This window comes from Bufo bufo, chromosome 1 (assembly GCF_905171765.1).
Source record: "Bufo bufo chromosome 1, aBufBuf1.1, whole genome shotgun sequence".
Lineage (NCBI taxonomy): Eukaryota > Metazoa > Chordata > Amphibia > Anura > Bufonidae > Bufo > Bufo bufo.
Window position 1 is genome coordinate 10,277,284 of NC_053389.1, and position 11,342 is coordinate 10,288,625.

General features: G+C 38.7%; 1 protein-coding gene across 1 annotated transcript in view; it reads right to left on the minus strand.

The window, feature by feature from the left end:
- The window catches only part of LOC120987315 (phospholipase A2 inhibitor and Ly6/PLAUR domain-containing protein-like), a 69,571-nt gene extending 58,586 nt beyond the window's left edge, over window positions 1–10,985 (minus strand). Inside the window, exon 1 of the mRNA XM_040415884.1 lies at window positions 10,922–10,985. The gene's annotated coding sequence lies outside the window, so the exon portion shown is untranslated. The remainder of the gene's footprint in view (window positions 1–10,921) is intronic.
- Between the last annotated feature and the right edge of the window lie 357 nt (window positions 10,986–11,342).

The following is an 11,342-nucleotide window of genomic DNA, read 5'->3' on the forward strand; positions in this document are numbered from 1 at the left end:
GACTCTTTACGGTAAGAGCAGTGAGACTATGAACTCTTTACTGTAAGATCAGTGAGACTATGGATTCTTTACTGTAAGAGCAATAAGACTATGGATTCTTTACTGTAAGAGCAATAAAACTATGGATTCTTTACTTTAAGAGCAGTGAGACTATGGACCTTTACTGTAAGAGCAGTGAGACTATGAATTCTTTACTGTAAGAGCAATAAGACTATGGACTCTTTACTGTAAGAGCAGTGAGACTATGGACTCTATACTGTAAGAGCAGTGAGACTATGGACTCTTTACTGTAAGAGCAGAGAGACTATGGTCTCTATACTGTAAGAGCAGTGAGACTATGGACTCTTTACTGTAAGAGCAGTGAGACTATGGACTCTTTACTTTAAGAGCAGTGAGACTATGGATTCTTTACTGTAAGAGCAATAAGACTATGGATTCTTTACTGTAAGAGCAGTGAGACTATGGACCTTTACTGTAAGAGCAGTGAGACTATGGACTCTTTACTGTAAGAGCAGTGAGACTATGGATTCTTTACTGTAAGAGTAGTGAGACTATGGATTTTTTACTGTAAGAACAGTAAGACTATAGATTCTTTACTGTAAGAGCAATAAGACTATGGATTCTTTACTGTAAGAGCAGTGAGACTATGGACCTTTACTGTAAGAGCAGTGAGACTATGGACTCTTTACTGTAAGAGCAGTGAGACTATGGACTCTTTACTGTAAGAGCAGTGAGACTATGGATTCTTTACTGTAAGAGCAATAAGACTATGGATTCTTTACTGTAAGAGCAATAAAACTATGGATTCTTTACTTTAAGAGCAGTGAGACTATGGACCTTTACTGTAAGAGCAGTGAGACTATGAATTCTTTACTGTAAGAGCAATAAGACTATGGACTCTTTACTGTAAGAGCAGTGAGACTATGGACTCTATACTGTAAGAGCAGTGAGACTATGGACTCTTTACTGTAAGAGCAGAGAGACTATGGTCTCTATACTGTAAGAGCAGTGAGACTATGGACTCTTTACTGTAAGAGCAGTGAGACTATGGACTCTTTACTGTAAGAGCAGTGAGACTATGGACTCTTTAATGTAAGAACAGTAAGACTATGGATTCTTTACTGTAAGAGCAATAAAACTATGGATTCTTTACTGTAAGAGCAGTGAGACTATGGACTCTGTACTGTAAGAGCAGTGAGACTATGGACTCTTTACGGTAAGAGCAGTGAGACTATGAACTCTTTACTGTAAGATCAGTGAGACTATGGATTCTTTACTGTAAGAGCAATAAGACTATGGATTCTTTACTGTAAGAGCAGTGAGACTATGGACCTTTACTGTAAGAGCAGTGAGACTATGGACTCTTTACTGTAAGAGCAGTGAGACTATGGACTCTTTACTGTAAGAGCAGTGAGACTATGGATTCTTTACTGTAAGAGCAATAAGACTATGGATTCTTTACTGTAAGAGCAGTCAGACTATGGACCTTTACTATAGTGCAGTGAGACTATGGACTCTTTACTGTAAGAGCAGTGAGGCTATAGACTCTTTACTGTAAGAGCAGTGAGACTATGGACCTTTACTAGAAGAGCAATGAGACTATAGACTCTTTACTGTAAGAGCAGTGAGACTATGGACTCTTTACTGTAAGAGCAGTGAGACTATGGACTCTTTACTGTAAGAGCAATAAGACTATGGATTCTTTACTGTAAGAGCAGTGAGACTATGGACCTTTACTGTAAGAGCAGTGAGACTATGGAGTCTTTACTGTAAGAGCAGTGAGACTATGGATTCTTTACTGTAAGAGTAGTGAGACTATGGATTTTTTACTGTAAGAACAGTAAGACTATAGATTCTTTACTGTAAGAGCAATAAGACTATGGATTCTTTACTGTAAGAGCAGTGAGACTATGGACTCTTTACTGTAAGAGCAGTGAGACTATGGACTCTTTACTGTAAGAGCAGTGAGACTATGGACTCTTTACTGTAAGAGCAGTGAGACTATGGATTCTTTACTGTAAGAGCAATAAGACTATGGATTCTTTACTGTAAGAGCAATAAAATTATGGATTCTTTACTTTAAGAGCAGTGAGACTATGGACCTTTACTGTAAGAGCAGTGAGACTATGAATTCTTTACTGTAAGAGCAATAAGACTATGGACTCTTTACTGTAAGAGCAGTGAGACTATGGACTCTATACTGTAAGAGCAGTGAGACTATGGACTCTTTACTGTAAGAGCAGAGAGACTATGGACTCTATACTGTAAGAGCAGTGAGACTATGGACTCTTTACTGTAAGAGCAGTGAGACTATGGACTCTTTACTGTAAGAGCAGTGAGACTATGGACTCTTTAATGTAAGAACAGTAAGACTATGGATTCTTTACTGTAAGAGCAATAAAACTATGGATTCTTTACGGTAAGAGCAGTGAGACTATGGACTCTGTACTGTAAGAGCAGTGAGACGATGGACTCTTTACGCTAAGAGCAGTGAGACTATGAACTCTTTACTGTAAGATCAGTGAGACTATGGATTCTTTACTGTAAGAGCAATAAGACTATGGATTCTTTACTGTAAGAGCAGTGAGACTATGGACCTTTACTGTAAGAGCAGTGAGACTATGGACTCTTTACTGTAAGAGCAGTGAGACTATGGACTCTTTACTGTAAGAGCAGTGAGACTATGGATTCTTTACTGTAAGAGCAATAAGACTATGGATTCTTTACTGTAAGAGCAGTCAGACTATGGACCTTTACTATAGTGCAGTGAGACTATGGACTCTTTACTGTAAGAGCAGTGAGGCTATAGACTCTTTACTGTAAGAGCAGTGAGACTATGGACCTTTACTAGAAGAGCAGTGAGACTATAGACTCTTTACTGTAAGAGCAGTGAGACTATGGACTCTTTACTGTAAGAGCAGTGAGACTATGGACTCTTTACTGTAAGAGTAGTGAGACTATGGATTTTTTACTGTAAGAACAGTAAGACTATAGATTCTTTACTGTAAGAGCAATAAGACTATGGATTCTTTACTGTAAGAGCAGTGAGACTATGGACTCTTTACTGTAAGAGCAGTGAGACTATGGACTCTTTACTGTAAGAGCAGTGAGACTATGGACTCTTTACTGTAAGAGCAGTGAGACTATGGACTCTTTACTGTAAGAGCAGTGAGACTATGGATTCTTTACTGTAAGAGCAATAAGACTATGGATTCTTTACTGTAAGAGCAATAAAATTATGGATTCTTTACTTTAATAGCAGTGAGACTATGGACCTTTACTGTAAGAGCAGTGAGACTATGAATTCTTTACTGTAAGAGCAATAAGACTATGGACTCTTTACTGTAAGAGCAGTGAGACTATGGACTCTATACTGTAAGAGCAGTGAGACTATGGACTCTTTACTGTAAGAGCAGAGAGACTATGGACTCTATACTGTAAGAGCAGTGAGACTATGGACTCTTTACTGTAAGAGCAGTGAGACTATGGACTCTTTACTGTAAGATCAGTGACACTATGGACTCTTTAATGTAAGAACAGTAAGACTATGGATTCTTTACTTGAAGAGCAATAAAACTATGGATTCTTTACGGTAAGAGCAGTGAGACTATGGACTCTGTACTGTAAGAGCAGTGAGACTATGGACTCTTTACGGTAAGAGCAGTGAGACTATGAACTCTTTACTGTAAGATCAGTGAGACTATGGATTCTTTACTGTAAGAGCAATAAGACTATGGATTCTTTACTGTAAGAGCAATAAAACTATGGATTCTTTACTTTAAGAGCAGTGAGACTATGGACCTTTACTGTAAGAGCAGTGAGACTATGAATTCTTTACTGTAAGAGCAATAAGACTATGGACTCTTTACTGTAAGAGCAGTGAGACTATGGACTCTATACTGTAAGAGCAGTGAGACTATGGACTCTTTACTGTAAGAGCAGAGAGACTATGGTCTCTATACTGTAAGAGCAGTGAGACTATGGACTCTTTACTGTAAGAGCAGTGAGACTATGGACTCTTTACTGTAAGAGCAGTGAGACTATGGACTCTTTAATGTAAGAACAGTAAGACTATGGATTCTTTACTGTAAGAGCAATAAAACTATGGATTCTTTACGGTAAGAGCAGTGAGACTATGGACTCTGTACTGTAAGAGCAGTGAGACTATGGACTCTTTACGGTAAGAGCAGTGAGACTATGAACTCTTTACTGTAAGATCAGTGAGACTATGGATTCTTTACTGTAAGAGCAATAAGACTATGGATTCTTTACTGTAAGAGCAGTGAGACTATGGACCTTTACTGTAAGAGCAGTGAGACTATGGACTCTTTACTGTAAGAGCAGTGAGACTATGGACTCTTTACTGTAAGAGCAGTGAGACTATGGATTCTTTACTGTAAGAGCAATAAGACTATGGATTCTTTACTGTAAGAGCAGTCAGACTATGGACCTTTACTATAGTGCAGTGAGACTATGGACTCTTTACTGTAAGAGCAGTGAGGCTATAGACTCTTTACTGTAAGAGCAGTGAGACTATGGACCTTTACTAGAAGAGCAGTGAGACTATAGACTCTTTACTGTAAGAGCAGTGAGACTATGGACTCTTTACTGTAAGAGCAGTGAGACTATGGACTCTTTCCTGTAAGAGCAATAAGACTATGGATTCTTTACTGTGAGAGCAGTGAGACTATGGACCTTTACTGTAAGAGCAGTGAGACTATGGACACTTTACTGTAAGAGCAGTGAGACTATGGATTCTTTACTGTAAGAGTAGTGAGACTATGGATTTTTTACTGTAAGAACAGTAAGACTATATATTCTTTACTGTAAGAGCAATAAGACTATGGATTCTTTACTGTAAGAGCAGTGAGACTATGGACCTTTACTGTAAGAGCAGTGAGACTATGGACTCTTTACTGTAAGAGCAGTGAGACTATGGACTCTTTACTGTAAGAGCAGTGAGACTATGGACTCTTTACTGTAAGAGCAGTGAGACTATGGATTCTTTACTGTAAGAGCAATAAGACTATGGATTCTTTACTGTAAGAGCAATAAAACTATGGATTCTTTACTTTAAGAGCAGTGAGACTATGGACCTTTACTGTAAGAGCAGTGAGACTATGAATTCTTTACTGTAAGAGCAATAAGACTATGGACTCTTTACTGTAAGAGCATTGAGACTATGGACTCTATACTGTAAGAGCAGTGAGACTATGGACTCTTTACTGTAAGAGCAGAGAGACTATGGTCTCTATACTGTAAGAGCAGTGAGACTATGGACTCTTTACTGTAAGAGCAGTGAGACTATGGACTCTTTACTGTAAGAGCAGTGAGACTATGGACTCTTTACTGTAAGAACAGTAAGACTATGGATTCTTTACTGTAAGAGCAATAAAACTATGGATTCTTTACGGTAAGAGCAGTGAGACTTTGGACTCTGTACTGTAAGAGCAGTGAGACTATGGACTCTTTACGGTAAGAGCAGTGAGACTATGAACTCTTTACTGTAAGATCAGCGAGACTATGGATTCTTTACTGTAAGAGCAATAAGACTATGGATTCTTTACTGTAAGAGCAGTGAGACTATGGACCTTTACTGTAAGAGCAGTGAGACTATGGACTCTTTACTGTAAGAGCAGTGAGACTATGGACTCTTTACTGTAAGAGCAGTGAGACTATGGATTCTTTACTGTAAGAGCAATAAGACTATGGATTCTTTACTGTAAGAGCAGTCAGACTATGGACCTTTACTATAGTGCAGTGAGACTATGGACTCTTTACTGTAAGAGCAGTGAGGCTATAGACTCTTTACTGTAAGAGCAGTGAGACTATGGACCTTTACTAGAAGAGCAGTGAGACTATAGACTCTTTACTGTAGGAGCAGTGAGACTATGGACTCTTTACTGTAAGAGCAGTGAGACTATGGACTCTTTACTGTAAGAGCAATAAGACTATGGATTCTTTACTGTAAGAGCAGTGAGACTATGGACCTTTACTGTAAGAGCAGTGAGACTATGGAGTCTTTACTGTAAGAGCAGTGAGACTATGGATTCTTTACTGTAAGAGTAGTGAGACTATGGATTTTTTACTGTAAGAACAGTAAGACTATAGATTCTTTACTGTAAGAGCAATAAGACTATGGATTCTTTACTGTAAGAGCAGTGAGACTATGGACCTTTACTGTAAGAGCAGTGAGACTATGGACTCTTTACTGTAAGAGCAGTGAGACTATGGACTCTTTACTGTAAGAGCAGTGAGACTATGGATTCTTTACTGTAAGAGCAATAAGACTATGGATTCTTTACTGTAAGAGCAATAAAATTATGGATTCTTTACTTTAAGAGCAGTGAGACTATGGACCTTTACTGTAAGAACAGTGAGACTATGAATTCTTTACTGTAAGAGCAATAAGACTATGGACTCTTTACTGTAAGAGCAGTGAGACTATGGACTCTATACTGTAAGAGCAGTGAGACTATGGACTCTTTACTGTAAGAGCAGAGAGACTATGGACTCTATACTGTAAGAGCAGTGAGACTATGGACTCTTTACTGTAAGAGCAGTGAGACTATGGACTCTTTACTGTAAGAGCAGTGAGACTATGGACTCCTTAATGTAAGAACAGTAAGACTATGGATTCTTTACTGTAAGAGCAATAAAACTATGGATTCTTTACGGTAAGAGCAGTGAGACTATGGACTCTGTACTGTAAGAGCAGTGAGACTATGGACTCTTTACGGTAAGAGCAGTGAGACTATGAACTCTTTACTGTAAGATCAGTGAGACTATGGATTCTTTACTGTAAGAGCAATAAGACTATGGATTCTTTACTGTAAGAGCAGTGAGACTATGGACCTTTACTGTAAGAGCAGTGAGACTATGGACTCTTTACTGTAAGAGCAGTGAGACTATGGACTCTTTACTGTAAGAGCAGTGAGTCTATGGATTCTTTACTGTAAGAGCAATAAGACTATGGATTCTTTACTGTAAGAGCAGTCAGACTATGGACCTTTACTATAGTGCAGTGAGACTATGGACTCTTTACTGTAAGAGCAGTGAGACTATAGACTCTTTACTGTAAGAGCAGTGAGACTATGGACTCTTTACTGTAAGAGCAGTGAGACTATGGACTCTTTACTGTAAGATCAGTGAGACTATGAATTCTTTACTGTAAGAGCAGTGAGACTATGGACTCTTTACTGTAAGAGCTGTGAGACTATGGACTATTTACTGTAAGATCAGTGAGACTATGAATTCTTCACTGTAAGAGCAGTGAGCCTATGGACTCTTTACTGTAAGAGCAGTAAGACTATGTACTCATTACTGTAAGATCAGTGAGACTATGAATTCTTTACTGTAAGAGCAGTGAGACTATGGACTCTTTACTGTAAGATCAGGGAGACTATGAATTCTTTACTGTAAGAGCAGTGAGACTATGGACTATTTACTGTAAGAGCAGTGAGACTATGGGCTCTTTACTGTAAGAGCAGTGAGACTATGGACTCTATACTGTAAGAGCAGTGAGACTATGGACTCTTTACTGTAAGAGCAGTGAGACTATGGGACTATATACTGTAAGAGCAGTGAGACTATTAATTATTTACTGTAAGAGCAGTCAGACTATAGACTCTTTACTGTAAGAAAATAAATAAAGATAACAGGTTCCTGCTACCTTTATTTATATACTTACACATACGCTTGGGTGAAGCACAGCAAGAACACCGCTACCATTACGTCAGACGGTGGAGCCACCTCACCTTAGCTCTTTACTGTAAGAGCAGTGAGACTATAGACTCTACTGTAAGAGAAGTAAGACTGGGGATTCTTTACTGTAAGAGCAGTGAGACTGGGATAATTTGCGGTAAGAGCAGTGAGACTATGGACTATTTACTGTAAGAGCAGTGAGACTATGGACTCTTTACTGTAAGAGCAGTGAGACTATAGGATTCTTTACTGTAAGAGCAGTGAGACTATGGACTCTTTACTGTAAGATCAGTGAGACTATGAATTCTTTACTGTAAGAGCAGTGAGACTATGGACTCTTTACTGTAAGAGCAGTGAGACTATAGACTATACTGTAAGAGCAGTGAGACTATGAATTTTCTCTGTAAGAGCAGTGAGACTATGGACTCTTTACTGTAAGAGCGGTGAGACTGGGATTCTTTGCGGTAAGAGCAGTGAGACTATGGACTATTTACTGTGAGAGCAGTGAGACTATGCACTCTTTACTGTAAGAGCAGTGAGACTATGGGACTCTATACTAAAAGAGCAGTGAGACTATACACTCTTTACTGTAAGAGCAGTGAGACTATAGGATTCTTTACTGTAAGATCAGTGAGACTATGGATTCTTTACTGTAAGAGCAGTGAGACTATGGATTCTTTACAGTAAGAGCAGTGAGACTATGGACTCTTTACTGTAAGATCATTGAGACTATGGACTCTTTACTGTAAGAGCAGTGAGACAATGGACTTTTTACTGTAAGAGCAGTGAGACTATGGATTCTTTACTGTAAGAGCAATAAGACTATGGATTCTTTACTGTAAGAGCAATGAGACTATGGACCTTTACTGTAAGAGCAGTGAGACTATGGACTCTTTACTGTAAGAGCAGTGAGACTATGGATTCTTTACTGTAAGAGTAGTGAGACTATGGATTTTTTACTGTAAGAACAGTAAGACTATAGATTCTTTACTGTAAGAGCAATAAGACTATGGATTCTTTACTGTAATAGCAGTGAGACTATGGACCTTTACTGTAAGAGCAGTGAGACTATGGACTCTTTACTGTAAGAGCAGTGAGACTATGGACTCTTTACTGTAAGAGCAGTGAGACTATGGACTCTTTACTGTAAGAGCAGTGAGACTATGGATTCTTTACTGTAAGAGCAATAAGACTATGGATTCTTTACTGTAAGAGCAATAAAACTATGGATTCTTTACTTTAAGAGCAGTGAGACTATGGACCTTTACTGTAAGAGCAGTGAGACTATGAATTCTTTACTGTAAGAGCAATAAGACTATGGACTCTTTACTGTAAGAGCAGTGAGACTATGGACTATTTACTGTAAGAGCAGTGAGACTATGGACTCTGTACTGTAAGAGCAGTAAGACTATGGACTCTTTACTGTAAGAGCAGTGAGACAGTGGACTCATTACTGTAAGAGCAGTGAGACTATGGACTCTTTACTGTAAGAGCAGTGAGACTATGGACTCTTTACTGTAAGAGCAGTGAGACTATGGACTCTTTACTGTAAGAGCAGTGAGACTATGGATTCTTTACTGTAAGAGCAATAAGACTATGGATTCTTTACTGTAAGAGCAATAAAACTATGGATTCTTTACTTTAAGAGCAGTGAGACTATGGACCTTTACTGTAAGAGCAGTGAGACTATGAATTCTTTACTGTAAGAGCAATAAGACTATGGACTCTTTACTGTAAGAGCAGTGAGACTATGGACTATTTACTGTAAGAGCAGTGAGACTATGGACTCTGTACTGTAAGAGCAGTAAGACTATGGACTCTTTACTGTAAGAGCAGTGAGACAGTGGACTCATTACTGTAAGAGCAGTGAGACTATGGACTCTATACTGTAAGAGCAGTGAGACTATGGACTCTTTACTGTAAGAGCAGTGAGACTATGGACTCTTTACTGTAAGAGCAGTGAGACTATGGACTCTTTACGGTAAGAGCAGTGAGACTATGGACTCTATACTGTAAGAGCAGTGAGACTATGGACTCTATACTGTAAGAGCAGTGAGACTATGGACTCTTTACTGTAAGAGCAGTGAGACTATGGACTCTTTACTGTAAGAGCAGTGAGACTATGGACTCTTTAATGTAAGATCAGTGAGACTATGGATTCTTTACTGTGAGAGCAATAAAACTATGGATTCTTTACGGTAAGAGCAGTGAGACCAATGACTCTGTACTGTAAGAGCAGTGAGACTATGGACTCTTTACGGTAAGAGCAGTGAGACTATGGACTATGGACCCTATTACTTGTGGGATGAAACTGGAAAAAAAATGCAATTCCGACAGTTGTTTGTTTTTCGAGCCTTAACTCTTTACTACAAATGACATGACATACTATTGTGCAGATGAGGGCGATTACTGCGATAATAAATGTATATAGTTTTTATAATGTTTTACTAAACCCTTACATTTTTTCCCTTTACTTTACCACACTGTTTTCATTTTTCTCTCTTCCAGAGCTGGGTGAGGGCTCCTTGTTTTGGCTGGGTGAGCTGTATTTTGTTATAGTATCATTTTGGAGTACAGCCGACTTTTTGATACATTTTTATTCAAATTTTTGGAGGGCTAAGTAACCAAAATATAGGGAATTGGCCATTTCTATTTCCTTTTCCTTTACGGCATTCTCTGTGCACGATAAATATTATAGTATTTTAGGAGGTCAGACATTTTTGGAGGTGGCGATAACAAAGATGTTTATTTTTTAAGAATTTTTTATTTTCATATGTAAAACTGTAAAAGTGGGGTGAATTAAATTATTATTATTTTTTAGTTTTTTATACAGTACTTTCTGATGTGTAGTTGTGAACGGAGAGAGCTGTAGTCTGTTCTTCATTCCAAGCAAGGGAGGGACGGGGCCCCATTCTCACAATGGAGTGGGGTCCCACACCTATCCGACATTTGTGGCATATCCTAGGAATATGCTCGTGCTAATTTTGACATTTCACCAATGATGCCGACAATCCTAAATCTGTGGTCCACATGGAACAGGGGGCATGAACACCTGTGTGTGTGATAACTAATGATATCCATTACAGGAGGATTTGCTCTACAGATACCCCCCCCCCCTCCCTCCCCTAATCTTCTTCTGCTCTCTTCGTAGGTCAATTTACACTGTAATTGTGAAATTCTATTCCGGAACCAGGAAGATCAGGATGAGCATACTCACTAGGAGTCAACGAGTTCTGTGGAAAAGCTTCCGTACACAAAGCAGACACATTGGAGTTTCTGAGCTGACCCAAAAAGATGTCAGTCAAGCAGAAGTCTTTGCTCGCACAACCACTCACTTTATAATAACTGCTATAATATTCTGAAAACACAGAAATCCCATGTTAAATATATACACTATTGATTTCTATAGGCATATTGTAAGAGAGACTGTCTAAATCTGGAACATTCTGCATTGTGATGTTACTCTGTTATTCCTCCTGGAAATGTATGAAACATTTTCTTCTGCCAGGGTCAGCACCGATTGAACAATATTAGATACATTGTGAATGATTAAACACCCGGTTGTCAATGTGTATACACGTTGCCAAGAAGAATAACAGAGGAACGGCTCAATGCAGAGTCTAATGTTCGATCCTTGA